This window comes from Chinchilla lanigera, unplaced genomic scaffold (genome assembly GCF_000276665.1).
Source record: "Chinchilla lanigera isolate Chin_1 unplaced genomic scaffold, ChiLan1.0 scaffold00065, whole genome shotgun sequence".
NCBI lineage: Eukaryota > Metazoa > Chordata > Mammalia > Rodentia > Chinchillidae > Chinchilla > Chinchilla lanigera.
In genome coordinates, this window is record NW_004955466.1 from 6,529,648 (window position 1) to 6,556,848 (window position 27,201).

The 27,201-nt window shown below is 38.9% G+C and overlaps 1 protein-coding gene and 1 long non-coding RNA gene across 5 annotated transcripts in view; one reads left to right on the plus strand and one right to left on the minus strand.

Moving 5' to 3' along the window:
• The window catches only part of Rhoj (ras homolog family member J), an 88,069-nt gene that overhangs the window by 52,826 nt on the left and 8,042 nt on the right, over positions 1-27,201 (minus strand). The gene's annotated exons all lie outside the window — the stretch shown is intronic.
• On the plus strand, positions 115-26,980 carry LOC106150167. Of its 4 annotated transcripts, none has more exons than XR_001236816.1 (8): positions 115-257; positions 1,340-1,457; positions 16,761-16,863; positions 17,535-17,819; positions 18,159-18,315; positions 24,547-24,635; positions 24,958-25,063; positions 25,612-26,980. It is a non-coding gene; the product is annotated as an uncharacterized LOC106150167 (long non-coding RNA). The 4 variants fall into 4 exon arrangements; XR_001236818.1 differs by lacking the exon at positions 1,340-1,457 and having other exon boundaries at positions 25,612-26,204; positions 26,665-26,980; XR_001236815.1 differs by lacking the exon at positions 1,340-1,457.

Sequence of the window (27,201 nt, forward strand, 5' to 3'; positions counted from 1 at the left end):
TCCACTTCTGAGTTCAGAGCTGAACGTGCTGTTAGGAGGGGTCTCTGTTGGAGGGGTGGGTCCTGGGGGCGGGGTCAGGAAGGGTAGGGCTCCCTCCCAGGCTCCTTCCTTTTCTCTTTGCTGCCTGACCCACATGATTTGAACAGCTGTCCTCCACCAAGCCCTTCCACCTCGCCCTGCCTGTCTCAGAGCCAGCTGCCTTTGGAGTGACTCTTCTAGAAACCATGGGCCAAAATAACCCTCTTCCCCTTTAAGTGGTAAGTGCTGGGTATTTTGTCCCATTGGTAGGAAAATGCCTAAGATGTCCTCTCCTTCCCTTCCTCTAATCATGTTGAAAGAAGTCTGCTTTCCTGTATCTCTGTCCTGCAAATCGGTGGAGGCGGCTATGTCTTGATATTACAGCCAAGCACCCTGACTTGACTTAACCTCTGAAATAGGGAAGAAGCCCTAGACGGGTGTAGTAGTTTAGTGAACTCAGGTTCTCATAACTAAGTAAGTAGTTCTACTCTGAGCAATTTTAAGAAACAACCTGAAGTCAGTAAACCATTAAGTCAAAGAGCCAATAAAAAAATTGGCCCCTTGACTGTGAATGTTCTTAAAATCCTTTGGGGACTACAGAAACCCTCTGCCCACTCCAATGTTTCTCTGGAATCAAGAATCAAATTTATTGCATAGACTCTCATTTAAGTTTCCAACTTAAAAAGGCTTGTTATTCATTTGAGTAGTTTGTGTTCATCAGTGTGTAATAACCTGGAAAGACTTGGCCTAAGTAAGGCTCCCAGTTCCCTAGAACCCAGCCTAGAGTATGATACGCTTTTGTGGTTGTTTTAGTTACATTTCTTATTGCTGAGACAAAATACCTGGCACCCACAAGTTCAAGGAGGAAAGATTTATTTTGGCTCACAGTTTGCAGAGGTTTCAGTCCACAGTCAGCTGGCTCCACGGCTGGGTGGCATGGCAGAGGAGAAATGGTCCATGGCTGAGTGGGAAGCAGCAAGCAGCAATGAAGCAAGCTTCCCTTTCCTTTTTATCCCATCTAGACACAAGACTTTTTAGTGGTGCCACCCACACCCAGGGTGGGCCTCCCATTATCCACACCCAGAGCTATGCTAAACCAATCAGTGGACTAATTTAGTACCACACACCCTTAATCCCAATATCACACATCCTTAATCCACATGCACAAAACCCCACCTGTGAGTGCATGAGGTTTTGCGGGGAACATTTAAATACAAGCTGTAACTAGTTTTATGGTTATGAACATGGGACTGAATTCCCTCTTATATGTGATGTAACCAGGGCATGTTTCTTAGTTGTGTCTTGTTGTCCTTATTTCTAGAAATGGGAAAAATTGCAGTTCACCTACTTAGATCCCTAGGAATATGTACTGATACATATGAAAATCTTCATAATTCCAGAAGCAAGAACAGGACCCCATAAACTCCATGAGCATGCAGGTTGAGTATCCATCATTCAAAATGCTTGGAATCAGAAGTGTTTCAGAGTTTAGATTGTTTTCAGATCTTGGAATACTTGAATACATATAATGAGATATTGTGGAAATGGGAGTCAAATCTAAACATATAATTCATGTGTGTTTCATATACACCTCACAGCCTGAAGGCAATTTTATACAATATTTTTAGTGTGTCTGACCTGTCATTTAAGTTCAGGTGTGGAATCTCCCACATGTGGCATCAGGTTAGTGCTCAAAAAATTTCAGATTTGGGAACAATTTGGATCTTGGATTTTTGAGTTAGGGATGCCCAACCTGTATCATCATCCTATGCACTAACTAAAGTACTGTACATGGTCAAAGACTTTCTCCTTACCTTGGTTTTTGGAGAGCTAGTTTTATGCTACACAAATGATAACTGTTGCTTCAACAATTTACATAGTTTCCTAAAAGTGGGCTGATCTGAACTGTATTTTTCTCATATGCCCAAGAAAAAAAAGAAAACAAACAGCAGTTATCTCTAATAGTACTACTGAAACAAATTTGACTTCAGCTTCCTAAACATACTTGAACTCTACAATTATTCTCATTTCCCACTTATAAGTTATTAAGAAAAAATTCTTCCTTATACGAAAGATTTGCTACATAAAACCATGATCTGCTCTTGGAAACCAAGGCCAAGTGGTGAACTCATTAGCTTGAATCTAGAGTGGAGTGAGTCTGGTCTGAAGTTTGCCGGTTGCTGGCAGCTGCGGGACCATCAAGATGGAGCAGTGTGGGAAGACAGCCAGGCTGACGTGGCAAGAACATTCCTTTCACACCTAAATTGTACTTGCTAAGGAATGAGAAGCATGTGAAAAATCCCTGTGTCTCACTGCACGGAGACTGAGGATAGACATCAATTATTTCAGTCTAAGCTTCAAATCCGGTAGCCATTCCTAATAACGGCAAAACATAAAATGCACAGCTAAATTTTCACTAGCACTTCTGTTACTTCTCTTATTTTTCCTATATTTGGATACAAATTGGAAAACCAGACAAAGGAACTCGGAACCATAAAGTTTTAAGTTAAGCTGAAACTTAAGGGTGTAATTGGAGTTTTTGCAAACGGCAAACAGAAGGCATGTCACACACCCTTTTCCTGCTGTCGGCCTGAGAGGGGAAACTGGAGAGGATTTAAGAAATGATATTGACTCTGAAGAGCAGACAGTTTTTAATGTTTAAAATTTCCTGGGGACTGCAGTTGATCTGACATTCCTACTATTTCAAATCGTGTGCAGAGTAGTTTGGAAACTAAGAAAATTATTTTTATGTTTTAAAGTTTTCCCTTATGAGATAAACTTGGGCTGCTTAATGTTTTTTAGATCATACTGTCTAGGTTAGGTCATTTGTTTCCTACTAGGACCAACCCTGGTCTTGAAAAAACTAGGGAAACTTTGATTTTTTTTCCTTTTGATCATAATTTCCTCTTATTTTTACAGGAAAGTTGTGTCTCATAAAGCATCCTCTTTTGACCATTCAAGGTCCTTTGGAAGAAAGTTCTGTACAGTGTGTGTGTGTGTGTGTGTGTGTGTGCATGCACATTTAAATCTCTTTCTATGAAGAGATATTTCTGTCTTTTTTTTTGTCTTGTTGAGACAGGGTCTCACTATGCAGTTCAGGCAAGCCTTGAGCTCACTTTGTAGCCCAGGCTGGTCTTGAACTCGCAATGATCCTCCTGCCTCAGCCTCCCAAGGGCTGGGGTTATAGGAGTGTGCCACCACGCCCAGCAGTGAAGAGATGTTTCTAGACCCTTCCTTTATTGCTTATTGACCATTGGAAAGTATTCAATGCCACATATGACCTTTGAAAGGATATTTCCAAAGGCATTAGCTGTATCACCTACCTCCACAGCAGGTTTTGTCAGGAGGTGTTATTCAAAGAGGAAGTATTAATTCTGTCAAAGGATTTGCAAAATTTACATCTGCACATAGCTCTTAGAACCTGCTGTCCATATAAAGAAACTATGGGGTTAAAGTAAAAAAGAGAAGATGTAGATGGAAAGATTTAAGGTATTTGGAAAAATCCCAAACCTACTCAAACTCAGCTTCTAGGACACTGAAATAATAAGTGAAAGAGGATTCTTTTATGTGTCTACTGTAAGTCCTTGACTTACAAACGAGGTCCATTCCAGGAGAACATTTGTAAGTTGGATTTGTTCATAAGTCCAACAAAGAGGGTCTTACATACCTTTCACACAAATATACCATGTATTTTGCCTTGCGTTTCCTAGCAGTCCCCTCTGCATCACCACTGATTTTCCTCTTGCTTCCAGACACCCTGGGCTCTGATTGAGTCTGATTGTACTATGGAATACTAGCACACTGTAGAGTAAGTGCACAGCAGCACAACTGTGCCCATGTCCAGCAGACGTGTGAGCTACTTCTGCGAATTTGTTCATGTCTATGAATATTCATAATGGGAGGTCCTTTCATACCCGTGAAAGTCCAGAACTCCAACGTTGTTCCTCAACAGAAAAACATTGCATATACACAAAGTCCCTGACTTGCCAACATTCATTGCATTTTGGTATTTTTTCTGTAGGAGAAAGTAATTCTAACCTTAATTCTTTTTGATAAGTGCTGGAATAGAATTAGAGAATTCAATACAATACTGTTATCATACAAGAAAGTTAACATTAATGTTTTTCTCAGTTCATATAATTTATTACAGTTAGCACACAGTTTAAAAATTCACCAACACACCAATAGTACAAAACTACACAGCATTATAAGTTATTCCCCCCTCAGAAGAGTAAAACACTATGATTGTCAAAGCTAGATGTCAGAACATTAATTTGGGAATATAACTTAAATGATTCCCTATTTAAATGTCCTTAATTTCCTAAAATAGTTTTAATAGTTTTTAAAAATCAAGATCCAATCAGGTTAAAATATAGTATTAAAAATATAGTACTTAATCTAGAGTGTTGTTTTTATTTCTTTCCTCCCTACTCTATAATATTGTATGTTTTTGAAGGTCAGGCAAGTTTTCCTGTGGAATGTTTTATATTCTGGAGAAAGTAATATGTTTGATACGCTCTTTGATAATTTAGAGTTACAAAGGAAAAACAATATGAACTTAGTTTGGTAGATTAGTGAAGATTCACCAAATTGCTTTCATATTAACATAAAAAACCCAAGAGATTTAGATGAGACAGAAGGAATTTGGCAGAAAATATAATAGTGCTTTGGGATCACAGTGTTTCCACATTTACTGGCTTTTAGATACTCTAAAATCAAGTGAAGGGAAACTGATTTCTTAAACAAGTCATCTTTCCTTGGTGGATATGTTTAGCAAGTGATTGGGAATGTTGGCTCAGCACTTCCATGAGAAATTGTGGTTAAAGAAAACAGTCATTTACATAATAGTGCGCACAGAGATCTGTCGGGACAGGTAGATTTACTTTTCATATACACAGGTTTGCTTTTTTGAAAAAACATATGAAAAGTCAGAAGTGAGAAAAATTATTATCGTATATCAATAGCTTATCTCTTTAAAACATTTTCAGGTTCAAACAGGAAAGCACATATACGTATAATTACATATTGTGTATACATGTACGTAAATACGTGCATGCCCGTATATCACGTATCTGACAATTTCAAATCTAAACAACCGCAGTACTGGCATTACTATTACTAAGACCTCTCACGTCAGGTTTTTTTTGTACTGAAGTGAAAAGATGGTTTGTAAGTAATGTTGACAGTGTTCAAATAACCTCTTTAGCTCTTTTTCCATTTTCCAAGGAATTACTCAGCATCTACAGTGTGTCAGGTGGTGTACTAGGGGCAAGATTGCAAAGGTGAACCACAGAAAGCAATCCTTCTCCTCAAGGGTCATGGTGTGTGGGGAGAAGCAATGGCATTTATATAAGGTGCCATATGCTTGCCCCACAGGGACCCTGGGTAGGGATTTGCCCCACAGAAGACACAGTATATGTTGACTCAGTGGAAAAATGAAGATCACAGAGGAGGAAGCATCTAGTAGTACATCTGGGGAGACAAAGAAGATTGCAAAAGGAGGGGAGGCTGGAGCAGTGACTTAGAGAATGTATAGAGTGCAGTGCCAGCCATAGTTCCAGGCATCTATCAGGGGATTATGGAACATGTGCTCCACAAATAAAGGGGATCTCTGACATTTTTTCAGCTTTTTTATTGAGCTATAATTCACATACTAGGCTATTTATACAGTTATCTTGGACAATTTAATAGTTTTTTAAATATGATCATAGAGTTTGTGGCCATTACCACAATGAATTTTAGAATATTTTGTGCACTCCAAAAAGAAACCTTATACCCACTAGTGATTTTTCTCTAGTCTTCCCTGTTCCCTGCAAATCCCTACCCAGGGTCCCTAATTTAGGATAGTTTGGGTTCAAGTTTTGGATTTTATGATGGTATAAATGCTGTACACATTCAATGGACACCATGCTTCAAATTTTGATCATTTCCTGGGTAGTAATATAAGGTACCACACTCTATTGGTGCTGGGAAGTGGTATCCAACTGGGGCTCCCAGTCAGCCATGAGGTCAAGTAACTGACACTGTAGTATATTGTGTTGTCAATATTTTTAGGGTACAGGTATTCAATAAATTACGTGGGATATTCAACTATAGGATACTGTTAGTGTCCTGACACTATTTAAGGTGGGCTAGGCTAAGCTACTCTGTTCTTCAGGGTAGATGTGTAGTTGTTTCTTTAACTTATGAAGCTTTCAGCTTTTGATGAACTTACTGGGACCTTGCTGTAAACAGAGAAGTACCTGTGCTCTATTTTCTGTCTCTAAGGATTAGACAGGAAATTATATATTTCATGAGCTTAAAGGCTATGCCCTTGATCACTGTTTGAGACTACATAGCCCTCTATTTTTTCTGACTCAAGTAAATGTTTCATTTCCTTTTTTTTCCATTTCACATTATAGACCACTTCTCTTGATACTCACATTTGTGTCAGTTTATGTCTCATCTGTCCTTTGGCTACTTGCCTCACCTCCTCGAGATTTATGAAAACATATCATTGTTAAGAGGTGAACGAGGACCAAGAATCTCATTATTTCTCTGCCCTTTAGATGGAGTTGGGGTAAATGCCATTGGGAAAGTGGGTCACAGTGATTCCTGTTTTAGCATTCGACCAAATAGTTGACTCATTACTTGAAAAATACAGATATTTAAATACTTATTCTGATCATAGAGATTATGGCCATTATTGACTCCACGTTGTGTGGGAAGCATGACATTCTGACTTAATTTTAAGCCAACCATGGTTTATTGTTTGGTTATAGATTATGCCATAAAGAGCCCCTTGCAAGGGAACAGCTGTGCATTGAGTTTGTTTCTAGCAAACTTCCTGCAGCTCTGGCAGGAAAGCAACTGAGGAAATAGACTATGTTTTCTTTGTTAGCCACTTCCCAGGCAGCCTGATAGAACTTTCTTTCTCTTGGTCTCATCTGTTTTGTTTTGTTTTGTGGTTTTGTTTTGTTTTGTTTTGTTCTCTTGCTGTCATCTGAATCCTTCTTGAGATTATTTTGGAGCAGTAAAATACAGTTTTAGGGTGATAAGACAGATTTCCCTATTCTGGATTTAAATTTAGTAGGTAATTGTGAAAAAGTAATCTTTTCACGTATCAGAAGAAATAGGCTGTGTTATGTTCATGTATCTACTCCCCAGGATGAATGTAAACTTCCTGTACTGCAAACATGTACTAATAAAATAAATACTAAAATGAAAAACAAGAGAAGACCATGCACCAGACTGCTCAAGAATTAATTAATTAATTAATGTATTTAATGATTGATTGTTTTGTCTTTTTTAGATAAGGTCTTGCTTTGCAGTTTAAGCTGGCCTTGAGCTTGCTTTGTAGCCCAGGCTGGCCTCGAACTCGCAATGATCCTCCTGCCTCAGCTTCCTGAGTACTGGGGTTACAGGCACGCACTACCATCTCCAGCTGCCCAAGAATTTAAGATTTTACTTGAGAATAGTCACTAAGACTCCCTAGTTGAGATTGATTTAATGAAACTCACAGTGTGGGACTGCTTTGTCAAGAAAAATTAAAAGTAATCTGGAATGTACTCGAAGAAGTCATTTCAGATCACCCATCACCTTGGCGATGCCAGTGTTCAGGCAAGCACCTGACTGGCCGTTCTCTTTATAGGTACGCTATCACCTGTACCTGCATTTCAGGGTCTTGTATTAATAGGCCAACTAACAGCAGTCCAGACTGGTTTAGTGTGTGGGCATTTTGTGTTACTTATTCTTTCCTGACTGTAGGAAACTGATGACAGCCTGGGAAAAACACAGCTTATGAGATGAGATATTATATGACAAAGAATTTGGACATGAACAAAAACAATGGCGAAATCTGCTGATATTTATTCAATGCTGCTACATATACTGATGATTGGCTTATTTTTTTTTTTCTGGTACTGGGAATTGAACTCACGACTTCATGCTTGCCAGGCAGGCTCTGTGCTGCTGAGCTAAATCTCCAGCACCTAATGACTGTCTTATTTAATCCTCATGGGTTAACTCTTCTTATTATCCTTTCAAGTAAAGAAACTATAGTTTAGAAAGTAAGTGATTTGGCTAAGAGCAAACCATTGCTGAGTTACAGAGCTGAATGTCTAATCTGGGTGTGTTTGATTCTAAATCACAGCTGGACACTGTGTGTACATCTATCCCCAATATGGCTATGCAGCACCATTCTAAAGTGCAGTTTTGCAAGAGCATGACTCACACTTTGTCAAAGTACCTAGGAAAGACAGTGGTTTAAGTGCAGTATGTCATAAAGAAGGTAATTTTTAGAGATTCAGCGTGGCTGAACAGAGGAAGAGCCATGTTGAAGTTACTCAAAGAAAATCATCTGAAAACACAGGGGCTGACTGGAACCTCTAGCAGCAACAAGGTCAGGGACTGCACAATGGTGGTGAAGGTAGTGAGTGGAATAGCACCACCCCTCCTGCCCTGCTCCCAGCAGTGTGAGAGAGGGATGTGGTATTTAAGCAACCTTAAGCCATGATGGAGCAACAAGTAGGAAGTCAGTACTTGCCCTGCCTGGCTCCCAGTGATGTGAGAGGGGAGAGACACAGTGGAGTGGAATAGAGGAGGCTGTACCAGGGCTGGGAGGGGCCAGTTTTACACAGGATTGGGAGCAGCCTTGGGATGTCTCTGTCTGAAGGCACCAGAGCAACTGGGAGAGCAACACAGAGATACACAGGGTAAGGAGATGTGCAGGCAGCTGAGGGACATACACAAAGTTGCTGGATGAAGACTCTGGCCACAGCCCCTATATTGGGAGAACAAGATCAGTCCCATATGCAGCACTCATCCTACTGCAGACCTAGTGGGGTTACCCAGCACAGATTTGGGCTCTGACCTGGACACTACCACAGAACTGAGGGCACCAGAGGAATATTTTATTGATTTTATTGTTGTTTTCTTTTTTCCATCTTTTTTTGATTGTTTAGGTTTTTACTTTTATTGTTTGTTTTGTTTGGTCTTTTTTCTCTCTTTCTCAGCTGTCCCTCTTGATTTTTTGATATATGCATGTGAGTGAACATTGTCTCTAGTTTTTCTGGTCTGCTTCAATATTCTTTTGCCTTCTCCTTCATTCTCTCTCTCCTGTTCTCTTCTCCAGTTTCCCAAAGCTTGAGAGATCATCACTTGGCTTTCAGCTTTGCTTCTACTATATTCCTCTTCAATTATCTATTTTCTCCCTATTCTTCTTAAAAAACCACTTTCCCTGGGGTAAAATCACTCCAATAAGGAGAATCTAAGAGTATACAAGTTTCTGATCTTTGTTTGATTTTGTTATATAACTGTAGATCTTGCTCCTATGGTACCAAATTAATAGTTACCACAGTTTGTCTGTTTCTAGACTGTGCTTAAAGGTATTGTTAGTGCTAACTGAATTACTTTAACCAGAGTGCCATACCTTCTATAATCAGTTGTTCTTCCTTGTACGACAACACTATGATTGTCTGGGATCATAATTATCCATAGTCCAGTACCAAAGGGCTGAGTGCCTAGCCAAATAGATAGCAACTTCTTATCCCTAATGAATTGGGAAGGTAAGATCTTGGAACAGACACAAAGACCAAGAGTCAACTATACCTAGAAGACATCTCTGAGGAATAGCTATTTTCTAGGGAAACCTCAATACTAGTGATAAAGCTACATTCCCATAAAAAATTGATAAGCATCAACACAGAAAACAAATTAAAATTTAAAAAGAGAGAAAATGACAACACACAAAAGCAAAATGCAATCCCAGACCCTCAGCCCACTGAGGACAAGTCCAGGGACAATGAGATTGGGGAAATTAGAAGCCACTTACTTGAATTTTCAGAAATAGTAGCAACAGAAGTAACAAAAACCTAGATGAATTGGGTTATGGAGAAAATCAGATCAGAAATAATCTCTCAAGTAAAAAAGATGACACTCAAAATGAAGGACTTGCTCAGTGAACATAGGCACAGACTAAAAAAATAGAGGAGCATAGGAAAATGATGGAAACCATGAATGCTCTACACAGAAAAGAAATGGAATCCACGGAACAGATGCAAAGAAATATCTAGATTAAAAATTCCACTGAAAGTATATGCAGCCAAATAAACCAAGGTGAAGATAAAATATCAGAGCTAGAGGACAGGGTTGTGGTTAGTGATCATGAAAAGAAAGATTTCTTAAAAATAGCATGGGACCATGAAAAATCAATCCAACAGCTGCAAGATGATGCAGACAAGAACATAACATTGATTGGAGTCAATGGAAAAGTAGGAGACAGCACAAATGCCATTAAAAAACCTGTTCACAGAAGTAATGGTAGAAAACTTCCCAAGTGTGGAAAAAGAATTTGATGTACAGTAAGTGATGCATATAGAACTCCAATTAGCCATGACCAAAATAAATCTATGCCAAGGTATATAATAATCAAGATTCCAGAAATTCAGCACAAGAACAGAATATTAAAAGCTGTTAGAGAAAAAAAAAACAAATCACCTTTAAAGGAAAGCCCATAAGAATCACAGCAAGCTTCTCAACACAAATTCTTAAGTTAAGGAGAGGTTGGAGTGAAGTATTTCAAGTCCTGAAAGAAAAGAACCTCCAACTCAGATTGATGTATCCTGCAAAACTATGTTTCAAAATCAAAGGAGAAATAAGATTCTACCCTAACAAAGATCAACTGAAGAAATTCATGACTAGCAAACCAGCTCTCCAAAATGTTGTGAAAGATATTTTAAAAATAGACAATGATACTGATATTCCAAGAACACTAGTAGAAAGAATCTACCAGGCAAGGCAAGCAATTAAACAGAGGGGAAAGATAGGGAACCAACAACAGGAAAATAATATGACAAGGATAAGCCAATAATATATTATAACCATCAATGTAAATGGTCTCAATTCACCAATCAAAAGAAAAAGACAGACAGAATGTATGACAAAATAAGATCAGACAATATGCTGTATTCAAGAAACATGTTTAACTCAAAAAGAAATACATAGACTGTAAGTTGAAGGATGAAAAACAACACTTCATGTGACAAAGACCATAAAAAAGCAGGGGTACCTATTCTATTTTCATACAAAGTGCACTTCAAGACAAGACTGATAAAAGAGACAAAGAAAGTCACTACATACTTGTTAAGGGAAAACTCCAAGATGAGATAACAATCATAAGTATATATGCACCAAATACCAGTGCACCCAACTATATAAAACAAATATTAATGCACATGAAAAATCAAATAAACACTAACACAGTTGTAATGGGGGACCTCATTACCCTACTATCACAAATAGAAAATTCAACTAGACAGAAAACTAGCAAAGAAATTCAAAATGGTACCAAATCTGTGAAAAAATAGATTTAGTAGATGTATGCAGAATGTTCCACATTACATCAGAATACACATTTTCTCAGCTGCATATGGGATGTTCTCAAAGATAGACAACAGACTAGCTCACAGAATATGCTTCAGTAAATGCAAAGGAATTGAAATTATCCCATGCATATTGCCAGACTACAGTGCAATGAAACTGGTAATCAATTGCCAGAGAAAGCACAAAAAGTGAATAAATAGGGAAATTAAATAACACCCTCCTGAAGAACCAATGGGTCACAGATGAAGAAATTAGTTTCTAAAATTAAATGATAATGCTGATACAACATACTGGAACTTATGGGATACAGTGAAAGCAGCCCTATGAAAGAAATTTATAGTGGTGAACTCTCATATCAGGAAAACAGAGTGAGCTCAAATATACAACTTAATGCTGAACCTGAAACTTCTAGAAGAAGAACAAATCAAGCCCAAGCTGGTATGAGTGAGAAAATTATAAAGATCAGAGCAGAAATTAATACAATGGAGACTAAGAAAATAACATAAGGAATCAATGAATTGAAGAGTTGGTTCTTTGAAAGATTAAATAGAATTGATAAGCTCTTAGCCAACCTTATTAAGAAAGGGAAGACTCAAATCCATGCAATTAGAATGAAAATGGTGAAATTATAATGGATCCTAGAGAAATTCAGAAGATCATCAATATCTACTTCAAGAATCTTTATTCTAATAAGATGAAAACCAAAAAATGGACAGATTTCTAGATACATATGAATGAAACTGAATCAAGGAAATATAAAAATTGTAAATAGCTCAATATCAGTCAATGAAATTAAAGATAAAACTAAAAACTTACCATGAAAAACCTAGGTCCTGGTGGATTCAGTGTTGAATTCTACGAGAAATTTAGAGAAGATCTGATGCCACTACCACTCAAACACTTTACTTAAATTAAAAGGGAAGCAATACTCCCAAAATCATTCCTGGAAATCCAACACCCATTCATGATAAAAACCTTACAGGGAAAATTGGAATAGATGGTCTATATTTTAATCTAATAAAAGACATCTATGACAAACCAACAGTCAACATCCTATTAAATGAACAAAAATTGAAAGCTTTCACTATAAAACCAGGAACCAGACAAGGATGTCCACTGTCACTACTCTTATTCAATGTAGTTCTGGAACCATTAGCCAGAGCAATTAGACAAGGGAAAGAAACAAAAGGAATAAATATAGGGAAGAAAGAAGTTAAACTGTCATTATATGTAGATGTCATGTTACTCTACATAGAAGACCTGAAAAACCTCACCAAAAGACTTCTAGATTTAATAACTAAATTTAGTTGCATAGCTGGACACAAAACCAACACTCAAAAACCTATAGTATTCTTGTACACAAATAGCAAACTCTGAGAGAGAAATTAGGGAAATAATACCTTTCACAATAGCATCTGAAAAATGATACACCTAGGAATCAATCTAATGAAGGAAGTGAAAGACCTCTACATTGAAAACTACAATTTTCTGAAAAAGGAGCTAGAAGAGGAAATCAGAAAATGGAAAGACATCCATTGCTCCTGAGTAGGAATAACAAATAGAATGAAAATGGCCATACTTCCAAAATTGATATACAGATTTAATGCAATCCTGATCAAAATTCCAACAGCATATCTCACAGAATTAGAAAAAAACAACCCTGAAGTTCATTTGGCACAAGAAGAGACCTAGAATAGCAAAAGCATTTCTGGGCAACAAAGGTAAGGCAGGGGTCATCACGATCCCTGATTTGAAATTATACTACAAAGCAACTGTGATAAAAATAGCATAGTACTGGCAAAATAGCATAGTAAATAGCATAGTCTTTGTCTATACCAATGTCTTCAAGAGAAGAGGTTGAACTCTTGAAGACATTGGTATAGGCAAAGACTTTATGAATGAAACCCTGAATGCACAGGAACTATCACAAAGAATCGGCAACTGGGATCTCATCTTATTAAGAAGTTTTTGCATAGCAAAAGAAACCACCAATGTGGGAGTGTACACTGGTACAGCCACTGTGGAAATTAGTGTGGAGATTTCTCAAAAAAACTAGGATTGCAGGTCCCATTCAACCTGGCTATTTCCCTTCTAGGTATCTTCCCAGAAGAATTAAAATTGTCATAACACAGTGATATATGTGCACCTATATTTATAGCAGCACAATTTGTAACAGCTAAATCTTGGAAACAACCCAGATGTCTATCAGCTGAAGAACAGATAAAAAACTGTGTTTTTTTTTAATATAATGGAGTACTACTCAGCCATAACAAAGCATAAAATGGAGTCTTTTATAGGTAAATAGATGCAACTTGAGACCATACTGATAAGGGAAATAAATCAGACCCATATGTGTAAACACTGTATTGGCTCACTATTGTGAAAAAATGAACAAGTAAATAAGATCCAAAATATACAATAGATATTGCAAATTGGGAAGAAACTATTCAAAAGAAAAGACAAACTTATGGGGAAAGGGGAAATGGGAAATGAAGAAAAAAAGTACATGTATTTACAAGATAGTTAAGATTGTTACATAGCCGGTTTCTCTCAGTTCATTAAAAAGAACTAATGTCTTTTGTCCTAATATTGTATAGACAATGCATATATTGTCCACTCTGAATAACTACTAAGAAGACAACAATACACACTGTATCAACTATTGTAACTGTCCTAATAACTTGTTTTGAAACTTGGTTTCATTGTTCTGTTTATCTATTTTTAAAAGGAAGGAACAACTGCAATGTGGGAAAGGAGAAAAATAGAAGATAACAATATGTAACATAACAACCATTGTTAATTTCCTATCATCTTGCTTTGAAATTCTGTATTGTTTTTATTATTTTGTTTTTGTTTTTCTTATTCTCTTTAAAATAAAAAAAGAAAGAAACCACCAACAGAGTGAAGAGACAACCCACAGTGTGGGAAAATGTTTTGCTAGCTGTACCTCAGACAAGGGATGCATATCTAGAATATATAAAGAACTAAAATAAATCAACCATCCAAAATTAAAGACCCAGTCAAAAAATGGGCATCTGAAATGAATAGACATTTCCCTTATGAAGAAGTAGAAAGAGGAAATAAATATATGAAAAAATGTTCAACATCACAGGTCATTCAAGAGATGCAAATTAAAACAACACTGAGATTCCATCTTACTCCAGAAAGAATGGCTGTTATTAAGAAATCAACCAATAACCAACGCTAGTGGGGCTGCGGGGAAGAAGAAACGCTTCTCCACTGTTGGTGGGAGTGTAGACTGGTGCAACCGCTTTGGAAATAAGTATAGAGATTCCTCAAAAAACTAAAACTAGAGGCTCCATTTGATCCACTTATTCCCCTTCTTCGTATCTTCCTGAAAGAATTAAAAAATCACATCTTGGTGATATATGCACACCCATGTTTATAGTAGCACAGTTTGTAATAGCCAAATCTTAGAAACAGCCAAAATGACTCTCAATTGATAAATGGATAAAGAAGATGTGGTTTATTATACCATGGAGTACTACTCTGCCAGAAAGAAGGATAACCTTGAGACACTTCTAGCTAAATGGATGCACCTAGAGACCATACTTTTAAGTGAAATATATTGGACACACATGTTCAAACATCACATTTTCTCTGGTGTGAGAAACCTGAAGTGTAAATAAGGACCCAAATGTATAATAGGTACAGTACCGGGAAATGGGAAGCAATGTTCAAATGAGAGGGGGAACAAGGGATAGGGAAGGAAAGAAAGGACAAGAAATAAACAGAATAGAAGGACAAAATGGAAACAAACCTTTTGTAAATAAAGAGGGGAAAGAAGTTGAAGGGAGAGGAAGGAATGGGAAAAAAGAAGCAGCAAGATATGCCATGTACAGAAAAAAAAAGATATACCACATAGAGGTTCAAATTCCCTGTGATGAATGTTATCATTATGTGTATCTAAAGTGTACCAATAAAATAAAAAGAAAGAAAACCCACTCACCAAACCAAAATGCATCAGTGAGGGTTGTATATAGTGTGATGCAACTGGGAAAACTGGTTTTATGCAGAGACTGACCTCAATCACTTCCAAAATTGTGAGGGGGTCAAAAGGCTTTGGGACGTAGCTGAGAGATTGTCAGAAGTGGGTATGAAATTGAGTGCTAATTTCAGAAGTCAGAGAGTAGTAGGAACTAGCAAGCAAAATCGTTATGGTTTGAATCTAGGACCACCCTCCAAAGTCTCATGTGTTCAGAGATGGGGCTTTAGGGTCATGGCGTGCTGTTAGGAAGCATGGATAGTGTGAAGTGAGTCCCTGGGTGTGGAAGATGTATTGCCCTCTCTCACTTCTACCTTCTGTTTTTGCTTCTTGTCTGCCTTGGGCTGAGCGACTTTGCTTTGCCACATTCTTCCACCACTCTCTCTCTTTGCCTGGGAGCCAGATGACTATGGACTGATCTTGAAGCGAAATATACCTCTAGTTCTTTACGTTGTGGGTGTTGGGAATTTTGTCTTGGTGTAACAAGAAAGAGCTATCAAACAATTAAATTCCACATCTATCCTACTTGTATTTGCAGTAATCCCTTTGTACTCATGGTTTTGCTTTCTGTGGCCTGGGAATAGTAAATGGAAAATTCCAGGAATAAACAATTCATCAGTTTTAAATTGCATGCCATTCTGAATAATGTGATGAAATCTCACTCTTTCCCACTCTTCCCAGTCTGCCTTCAGGAGGGGAATCATTTTGTTGTCCAGTGTGTTTATGCTGTATACACTACCCTCCCATTTGTCTCTTAGTAGTCCCCCCAGATATCAGTTTGAGTGTCATGATATTGCCATGCTTTTTAAAATTCGAGTAATCCTTACATAGTAGCCTAACACTGTGTCCCAATGACTGTACCATTTTTTTTCACTTCATTTCACCGTGTGAACATTATAACATGTTAGATCATCACAAGAATTGTGAGTACAGTATATTTGGAGAGAGATAGTATTCACACAACTACAATTACAGTATATTTTAGAATTCCATTTTATTGTTAGCTATTGTTAATAGCTTCCTGTGCCTAATTTATAAGTTATACTTTATCATAGGTATGTATATTTAGGAATAAACATGGTATTTACAGGATATGATACAATCTGCAGTTTGATACATACACTGGGGTCTCAGGATGTAGCTTCTGCCTTAGGGGACTAATATATTAACTACTCTATGAATTTGGTACAGAGTGAGTCTAGATTTTTAACTAGGCAGTAAATTGCTTGAGGCGTAGTATCAACAGCAAACAGTACAATTGTATTATGTCTTTAGAATAGAGTGTTTTAATATCCAAATGTTCTTGTTGTGATTCTTTCTAAGGTTATAAAAATGGATTTACATGCCTGATTAGAAAACATTCTTGGTGTTGCAGCTGGATGATCTGTGCTGGGGAGATCCCCTCCCACTCCAGCCACTGAGATAATGCCAACAGCTAAGGCACTTCTACCCATAAAAGGAAGGAGAAGATTGTACGTGTAAGTTACAGTACACGAAGCAGAGACCTTTGGTTCTGAGCCCATATTGCTTATGCATGTGTGAAAGAACAAATGCGATTAACTGCATTCTTAGAGATGCAGTGTTGGGGAAAGAGAGTTTCTTTGGTTTTGTGATTTTGCTGTAGTTTGTGGCTAATTGCACATTATGTCCTTCTAGACTCATCGCACATTAATATATAAAGTGATTTATTGCTAATAAGAAACAATAGCATTCTATAGTGTTTCCCAGCACACAAAAGGCTTTCATGCACATTATATAATTTGTGATTTCTTGGAGGTGTTTGGCTAGCACAGATTAGTTTCCTGGGGACCTCTGCTGAATCCTGTTGTCAAGGAGACAGGTAATTTCCTAGATACCTGGTTTCAATGCAAAATTACATTAGAGAGATTTGTGGTGCTAAATAAGCTCAACAAAGTATTTTTAAAGGCTTTCAGAGTGGAGTGAAATTGGACCATGAAAAGAGACTATGAAAACTTTTAAAGAGCTTTCATGGATAATATCATCTTTTTTTAAAAAAACGAAACAAAACATGTTGAAGTCATCTTTCAAGAATGAGATTGAACCCTAAGGTGGAAAAGCAGAGCTGTGTGGGGCCCTTGAGGGTAATGCTTGAGGACTGTATTAATGTATCTTCTCCTTGTTCCCCTAGGAGAGATGCAGCGCCTGCACCTCTGTCTGTCTCTCTTTTTGCACACACACACACACACACACACACACACACACACACACACACACACTCGCACTCACACACACACACTCAAGTAAACACAGCAGTCATTTGTAGCATACTTATTTTCATCTTCCACAAAGTGTCCCTGAAGTTCAAGGTTGGAATACTCATGTTGGAAATACCCTTCCCATTACTGAGCTGATAAGACAGGTATGGAAGATAACCATTACGACTGTGTGAAAAGATTTCCAGGAAACTCCTCAGGTACTACTTTTCCTATAAGTGAAGCACTGTGCAAGGGGTAATGCAGGGATTTTGGGGGACGGTGCTCAGTCTACTGAATGTGACCTTCTGCGTGCCTTTGTAGGTTACTTGAGATGGTGGCAGAAAAGGGTAACGGCTGAACATGTCATGTACACATGTGAGCTTTATGGAGATGATAGAATACAATATGTAATACTAAGGCAGAGCTGTCTGTCAATGGCAGGGGTTTAGCACAGAGAAGATGGGTGTAACCTAATGACAGAGGACAACTGGGCCTAGGCCAATAGGTCCTTTCGGAACCAGTGACCCAGACTGCTGACCTTTGTTCCTACTTCCCAGTGATGCCCAGCCCTCCATGAAGCCTGGAGGGATGACGTGGAGGACCACAGATGACCTGCACTCTGAATTCTAAGGGAAGCAAACCAGAGGGCCACTGAATTGTCCACGATCTTCACACTCTGGTCTGACTCATTCTTGTCACTTGTCACTCAACATGGTAGGTGAGCTGAGAACAGGAGGGACTGTTGATCATTCTGCCTCTTTCCTTGCCCTCTCCTTTGCTCGTTTGTGTTGTCCAGATTCACAGAACTAAGGAGGACAGGAGGTCGAGTGCTTTTGCAAAGAGGTGCAGAAGAGTTTTCGGAAGCATTGCTTTCTTCTGCCTCTGTTCTCTCGAGATTCAGAGTTAACTCAACACCAGGCTGTCCTCATTATGAAGAGGATCCATCCATGCCAGTATCAACTCAGATCCTATGAAGGATAAGGCCTCCACCATGGTGGAAATTGTATAGCAAGGACATCTTCAGACTTCTCAAATCTAAGTCCCTCCTTTTATCTTAATGCGTTTTTTTGAGATGAGGTCTCACTATACTACCTAGGCTGGTTTTAAACTTGTGAGCTAAACAATCCTCCTGCCGTAGGCTCCAAGAAGCTGGCACATTGTAATTCCCTACTAATTCCATGTTTTCTAGTTTAGGATGACCTCCTTGTGTGTGTGCACAGGGAATGTACAACCCAATTTTCATCCCTGAGACATCTATTATGTCGCAGGCCCTAGAAAAGGTCCTATATTTTGTATCAGTATTCTCTCTGATTATAGAAATATAATCAATATTTATTACCAAGTGCCATGTACAGGCACTTGGTATGAGGGAAAGAGGCTCGCCTCCTTTGGAGGACTATCCTGGCAGAGGGGAGAAAGGCAGCTATTCTAGGGGCTATCACGCAGCTAAGAGACAACAGAGGAGGAGCGGGAGGAAAGGTTGGGGATTTTATTGCCTTGAGAGACTGAATGCAACAATACAGATATTTGGACGTAGAATCTGGTGTCTGAAAAACTCCAGTCTTGTTTTTTGGATTTGTGCACGTTTTCCCTTTAAGGACAGTATGTATAAAGGAGGCAGGGGTTTTGGAAGTCAAATGAAAACATCAGTCTTTTTTATTTCAAGGAACACTTAGAGCTTCTCTAATAATATCCAGCTCTTTCCTGTTCAGTGCTTACTGTTCCTAATAGACCAGGACTTGGGTAGTGAAATGATATCATGCAGGCCTGGACTCCAAGGAGCAGGGAATTCCCATGATTATCTTTCTCCCTGGAATATACAGAATCTACTTGTTTCTGCACCCTGATGCTAAAGTGAGACCAAGAGCAGAAGTTTAGGGAGTTATAGAGGAGCCTTGCTGTCTGCAGTAGAACAAGAATTATGATGGATCTTTGTGGAAAAAAGACCAAGGGTCTGGGGCCAGAAGAACCTTGTCCTTGAACAATTGCAGAAGAAATTTACTTAATTTTCTCTTTCCATAGATTTGATAGACATTGCTGCGGGGTGGGCTCACATTATTTTCACAGAATCACTGATTAATTCACCAGAGAAGAAATATACAGTCCTTCTTCATCCTCCACGCATGGCGGCATCGTTTCCATAGCTGAATTTCTATGATTCTCACATATACTATTAAAATATTTCTTGAGTCTGTTTTCCTTGATAAAGGATAAAATTTAAATAGCATCAGCATAAAATTTGGCTTATTGGGAGCTGGTTCTCCAGTTGACACGCCGTTGCCTTGGACCTGTGCTTTTCCCTTCCTGTGGGATTCACCAGGTAGAAGTAATGGAGCGGGAGACGAAAACTTTTCATGCATATACTGAAGATAGCATAGGAATTTTTAAAAAAGGAATGGGAGAATATACACAAAAGAGCTAAAGAAGAACAAACAAAATTTTTCTCGATTAGCATATTATTGATTGTAAGAACCACAAGGAGAAGAAATGTATGTAGGAAATCCTCTAAAGTCACCATTATCAGATACTTTGTTTCCAGGTTGTTGGTGCCTATTTGCAAAGAAGTAGAAAAATATTCTTACCTTCTAATGGGCAAGGGGACCCTTCTGTCTGATGCTTTCTACCTTCCAAATGTTTTACTTTCTGCCCATGGGGGCTCTGAGTTAGCTGCAATTTGTGGGAGTAACCAGACCTTGGCCATTAAAGTGAAGCTAAGTTATTATCATAGACTACTCTTCCTCATTTCCTAAACTGCACATGGGATGGTGAAAGATGGGAAAACTGAGGCAGTGATGGTATCAGGAAGGAAAACTGGATTTACTAGGTTCTTTCGACATGGAAGGCAAGTACAATGTGTTTTTCCAGTTATGTGAATGTGTTGAAAGTTATGCAGCTATTTATTTATACTCCTAATCCCCTTCTACCTTTTTCACATCACCTTAACAAACAACACTTGGATGTCAATTGACATTTTGGAGATCACTCTTGGACCAACATACAGAATTAGACACAATGTGAAGTAATTCCTTTTGCTGTGTGTATATCACTATATTTAAGATTAGTTGGCGATGTAGTTAGGACCAAAGTGACTTGTGGTCTCTTGTATGTGCCTTGAGGTTTGTCATTTGAAGCCCATGACTTTTTCCTAGGTCCAGAAATATCCATTCATTTCTACTTCCTCTGGTACAGAATATTTTTTGTGCAACTAGAATTCAACGTGTAATAACTGGTGAGGTTGGTAAGTGGGACATTTGCCTGATATATAATCCTTCAGAAGATTTGAATGTGTTAAGTGGTGGGCAGTGAATGAAGTGTGAGAGTAACTCAGGGTGGTTCGTGGTCTATAATGTACTAAATCCCAGTGAGACTAGAATGTCTGTTAAAATGATGGGGTACTCAGTACTGTGAAGCCTAGCGGTCCATAGTTGCCATAGTAACCAAGACATCTCCTATAACACCAAAAGTGTGTCAACCTAAGCATCCAAGAAGGAGTATACCCTCCAGCATGGCACATGTGGCCTCTTGAGGTTATATGAAGATCTCAAAATTACATTAATTCTAGAAACAAGGGAATCTTGTCTTTTGAAAACCATTACTTCATATTATAATAGAAATAAACCTGGAGAAAATTTGATGGAGGTTTATTAAACTTTGGAAGCTAAATGTAGTGCTCTTGTGTTGGTGACTTCAGTTCTCTGCATTTAGTTAAGCTGACCTAAATTAATTTGAATACAAAGGAAGAAGGAAGATAGACGTAATCTAAAATATTCTTTAGTCTAATCCTCTATATCCTGTTAAGACTGCACCTAACCAGGTCGACAAGATGGCCATTCTTATGAAAACATTGCAAAGGTTGCAGTGTGTTGGCTCTAGGTTTGAGGCAAATTGTGGTAATTGAGTTGAAGTGAATTCACAAGAAGTTTCCCATTAAAAAAGGGAGAAAGAATAGGTCAAATAAGAAGGGAGTTAGGACAATCTGGGTGTATGAAAAGAAAAAAGAATCTGGGTGTATGGTTTGAGGATAACAAGGCTGAACCCTTCCTTGGTCTTCGAATACATGCAGAGCTGTTATTCTGAGAATAATAATGAGATTTTCTCCATCACTGCTGGGCTCGAGGAAGAGGAAATGGCTCTGATCTGCAGCCGGAGAGCTTTATTCTGTCAAATAGAAATGGCTTGGTATGGAGTATTATTAAGGGGATAAGTGAATGAAATGAATAGAGTGGAACCTCTACAGCAAAGTTTATGCCTAATATTGACATTTAAGATTTAACATCCACTCTCTGTTGCTTTTGAAGAGTTTGGTGAAAAACATGTTTACTATTGAAAATTTTTTAGGGCTTTTTATTGACCAGCTTGAACTATTGCAAATGTCATATGATTCATTTTAGTTGAGGAAAGAAAAATTTAGGGCTCCTTGTGCAAGCGAATCCAATATAAGGGGAGGAGGGAAGCAAGCGCAGGTTCTTTTCTCCTAATCACCTTTCCTTTGACGAGTTTAAAGTGCCCCAGTGTGAGTGTAGATGTGTTAGTGTTCACTATGCCCCTTGCAAGCTGATCAGCTGAAAACCGCTCTGCAGTACTTCCAAAGAAACGAATAGTTACATTTTATAGACATTATTCATAATTCTTAGGAAGTTTATACATGGCACATATTAAGGAGATTACTTGCTTGTTCTTTTTCCTCTCAATTAATCTCATTATCTGAAGAGTACATAATTTAAGGAATTAAGATGTTTTGCTTCTAGGGTATAGCATCAGAAACACAGAGATACTACAAACCCTTAATATAATGAGGAAACCAACTTTATGCTCAGGCAAAGCACTCAGAACTCAAAAATTTGAAATTTTAAAGCAAAACCTTGTGGTTTTATTTATTTATTTATTTATTTATTTATTTATTTATTTATTTATTTATATAGGAGACAGAGTCTCACTATGTAGTCCACACTAATCTTGAATTCATGGTGATCCTCCTGCCTCAGCCTCCCAAGTGCTGGGATTACAGGTATATACCACCAATCCCAGCAACCTTGTGATTTTAAACAAGACCAATATAATCTTTTTCAAGGTATGTTCTTGAGGCTTAGTATATGTCTTTTTAGAATGTGGGGGAATAAAATAATTACAACATAGAAAAATTATCCTGACTAGTCACACAAATGCTAACTTCGATGAAATGCAAGGTTATGAGAATGTGACTCTTGGACATCTTTTATTTATTTACTCATGTACTCAATTATGCAATAAACATTTCTAGATGGGTCTTGTAGCTTCATTCCCACGCATCAGGGCCATAAAATAAGGGAGAGAGAACTTCACTTGCAGCAAGTGTGTAGGGGGAGAATAGCAACGGACAAGTAAATAGGATAAAAACTAAAGAGTAAACAAACAGGTTTTGAAAGAGGATCCAACTTAATCAGGATCGTCTGGCCTCACTGAGGAGTAACACTTCGGTAGATTCAAATCTCAGTCCTGCCGCTTCCTAGCCTCATGATGTTGGAGAAGTTATTTCTCGGAGTTTCAGTTTCCTCACCTGTGAGATGAGGATACCCGTTACCTGGACACAATGTGAAGCTCAAGCGTAACATCAAAGGTAATAATACAGGGCTTGACACCCAGGAAACACTCTACTATTTACTATGAGCTAACTATTATTTGTACTAGTAATACACTAACCATTACTGTCAGTGGATTAGGAACCAATTTTGTTCATTGTGGAGCATTCTGCCCAGGCCTCACAGAATGTTACTTCCCTCTTGTTGGCAAGTTAGGCCGTGTCCTGAGGCCCTGTCTCCCAGTTTGCATGAAGACAGCCTGACCGACTCCAGAGAAAGGCTGGGTCCCCACCAGCAGGAGTGCCTGTCGAGGGGTTGTCCAGATAAGGGCAGCTGACTTCCGGCTGTGCAATTACTGCCTCTTCCAGAATTTACACCCTCTCTCTTTCAGGAACCAGATTCTCTCTCAAGTGGAAGCATTTTTGGACTCCGAGAAAGTGTATTATAGGGAGTTTTTCATTTTTTTTACCCTCCTTTCTCTCAAATGTTAGGTCAAAGTACAAAGCAGAACAGAAGGGTTTGCAGAGGGGAGCAGATGTGTGTTGTTCATTTCATAATCACAAGGCTGGATGGATATGGAAGAGCAATACAGTTTCCAAGAAAGAACTGCAGCAAAAATACCCTCAGGATAGCAGCCTCGTTCTTGTTTCTTTAAGAATCCTTTGCTTCTTCCCTCAAGACTCAATATATCTCCAACTTTCCTTGGAGACCCCTGCGAAGGTCTTACAGTCACACTGCTTGTTTATTTTTATAGGCAGCAGTCCCTGGGGAAGAGCGATCTGCGCGGAAGCAGGCTCTGCCCAAGCTCGAGGCTTTTCTCCCACAGCTGGTTCTCAGTGTACTCAAGTCGGCCTGGCTGCTGTGCGCTGGGACGCCGCATGACCCCCATGAGCCTCCGTCCTGCTGCTCTGCCCTTCCCAGGCCAGCCACTCCCAGCACTTGCTGACTCCCAGCCTCCTGGGTCTCCTTCAGAGTTTCCCTCCATGTCCTAGCCATGGGTACAGATCTTTCTGGAAGGCACCCTGGTTCCTCATTTAGGAATTTGCTAGCCGTTTCCTAGAGATTCGAAAAGCCTTTCCTGTTTGGCATAATCTGCTAGAAACTCTTCAGTCAAGAACTATGATATGGACATTTGTTTTTAAATTGCTTTTACTGCTTGATGGTTGAGTATGGAATTGCTCCTTTTGGCTTCTTTTATAGGCACCTGGATAGCATAAAAAAAGATGTAATGAACTTGCTAAGCTACATTAGTTTGATCTATGTGAATTTATGATATCCAAATAATTTTGAATGACAAAATAGCAGTTTCCCAGGTTCTACCTACTAAGGAATAGCATGGATGTTTGTTGAAATTTGTATTCACAGTTCTTTCTTTTTTCTCTTAAAGGGTCTGATGTAGCAGTCCCAGCTTGGACCCAAGAATCTCCTTTTTGTCTGGTAGTTTTGCTTCCTACCAGGCAAGTTTGGGAAATATAGGTAAAGTATGTCACTTGTAGTTGAATAAATAGTTAATTAAACATGGTACTTAGGGCAGCTTATATGTGTGTATGTAAGTTTGTATTGGATATAAACAATTTCATTTTAGCGACTATGGTGAAGATTACCAAGTGTCAATTTAAATATGTTTGTCCCTTCTTTGGGGACCTAGCTAGCCTTCCTTGCAGTTGCATGTGGCCTATAGTCCAAGTTCTTTCCGAAACAGTGAACAGAAAGTTGGCATACTGTTTGTGGGCCTGGCTTATGCCTCCACTTCCTGTCATCACTCCTCAGTCTTTCCTGTTCTGTTGTCTACATGCAGAGGACCACGAAGTCCTTGGAGCTGACCAAGTTCAAGATGGAGAAACCTAGATCACCAAACGACCAAATGGGGCAGAACTAGCTCACCAACCTAACCACCTTCCCAGGTCTCAGATATGATCAAGAAATAAGATTCTAATAGTTTGATTCACTACATATTTGGATGAGTTTGTTACCATACTCTTGCTCATCTTGTGGTTTGCTACTAGTGTTACCAGAACCTAAGAAGCGTGCTCTTGGCTAGTCTGTTAGGTGGCAGATGGTGGCAGGTTGGGTAGATGAAGCTCTATATTATACTGTGCTGAAGCAGTTTGTGGAACCTGGAGAGTAAGCTTAGCTCTTACTGAGTCCACAGCGCTCTAGGAAAAGGTTAGAATAAACCATAATGTTAGTGTACAGTCATTGTTACTGTATGTGTTTAGCAAGACATTTATAAGAAAAGGAAGAGTGGGGGCTGGGGAATTTAGCTCAGCGGCAAAAGCGCCTGCCTGGCAAGCACGAGGTCCCGGTACCGGAGAAAAAAACCAAAAAAAAAAAAAAAAAAGAAAAGTAAAGGAAGTGCTAAATTGTTGTTTATAGAGCAGAGATCAACAGAACACAAGGATCAGTAACCACATAAGGGCTAAAAATTATTTTTTCCGGATTCCACAAACAGAAGATCTAATTTAAAAAGATTCAAGCAACAGATGCCCACGAAGACTTCTCTGTTAACCCAGGAGTATCTGCTCTGCTCGAAGATGAGACCCAGATGTTGTCCTACCTGAGCCTACTGTTGTACGTGGCCTCTGGGTAGCTGTAGTTGTTTCAGAGCAAAAGGAAGCATGAAAATGAAGCATTTTTAGAAAATATGTACAGGAAGAACATACTACATGAAGCCTAGTAAGTTTTCAAGGGAGTGATATTTCCAAAGAAACTGTAACTTTGGAGTATATACACTTGTGACCGTCACAACTGTCCCCCCAGTACAAAAGAGAAGCAAGCTGAGAGAACTGTGCAGCCCCTGAGAAAGTCGTTCTCTCCAGGGCCCAAGTCAGGTGTGGGCCATGGAGGAAAATCGATAAGGAAGAAGCTTGCGGAGGGCTGATCCAGAACAGTCGAAAATAATGGACAAAAATATTTCTCCCACTGAACAGCATCAAGGTTAATTCAAGGACTTTTCCCACTGCCAGGGCAGGGCGTCTTCTCAGTGCTTGTTATTGCTATGCGTCTCTCCTTCCTCTCCTTCTGAAAAGATGTTTGAACATTTTGGTAAGTCATTCTACTCCTCTTGTCTTACCATTGTTTAAGGGGTGATTGTGTTTATGGGCTAGATAATTGGTCTTATACTGGGCCATGAGGAATTGCATCTAGTTCAATGGAGAGCCTGGTGCTCATGTAGGACTTTGGGGTGGTGGCATCCACAGTGGAACTCTGGATGATCCCTCTGGGGAAATGCGTGAATTTGCTTTACCTGTGGGGGAAGTGGGTAAGGACATTTGGATGGAAAGATTGCAGAAGAGATTGCTCATTTCCATCCAAATCCATTCTTTCTTCTTTTGGACACAAAGGTGGGCATTTTTCTCAGCTCCCTCAGAGTGAGGTGTGGCCTTGTGACTAAGTTATCTGCTGGGCAGAGTGACTGGAAATGATGACTGTCACTTCCAGGCCTGGCCCATGACTGTCCCTTCAAGTTTTTCATAATCTTTCTCATTATGCTCGATGGATGCAGTTAATGATGAGATCCTCAAAGATGGTTCGGTCACAAGACAGAAGGAGCCTGGGTCTCTCAGTAACCACCTGGAGCAAAGCAGCCCTATTGACTTGGATCCTGCACCAGGAACATAACAATAGCAAGGAATACCTGCCAGTGCCTTAATCCCTTAAGTGTTCGTATCTATTTATTATAGCAGGTTGGCATACCCTAACGGTGGCTTTTAAATAAATGTCATTAATTATAAACCTACACACTGCTTATATTACTTATTATTTTATAGTCTTCACTTACTTCATTACAAACAATTTGTCTCTGAGAAAATTGATTAATATCTTTCTGTCCTGGTTTCATCATCAGTAAAAGTGAGAAAGTAATAGCATCTCATAGGATCATTGTGAGTAGGCAAAGAACTGATCTATGAAGATAGTTCAATATGTATGGGGCCCTAGGTTCAATCCCTGGTACCACCAAAAAAGAGAAAAAAAGAACCAAGAAAACACTTTGAATATGCTGGAATCACAGCAAGGAGCATGGAAGCATATAGCTTGTACT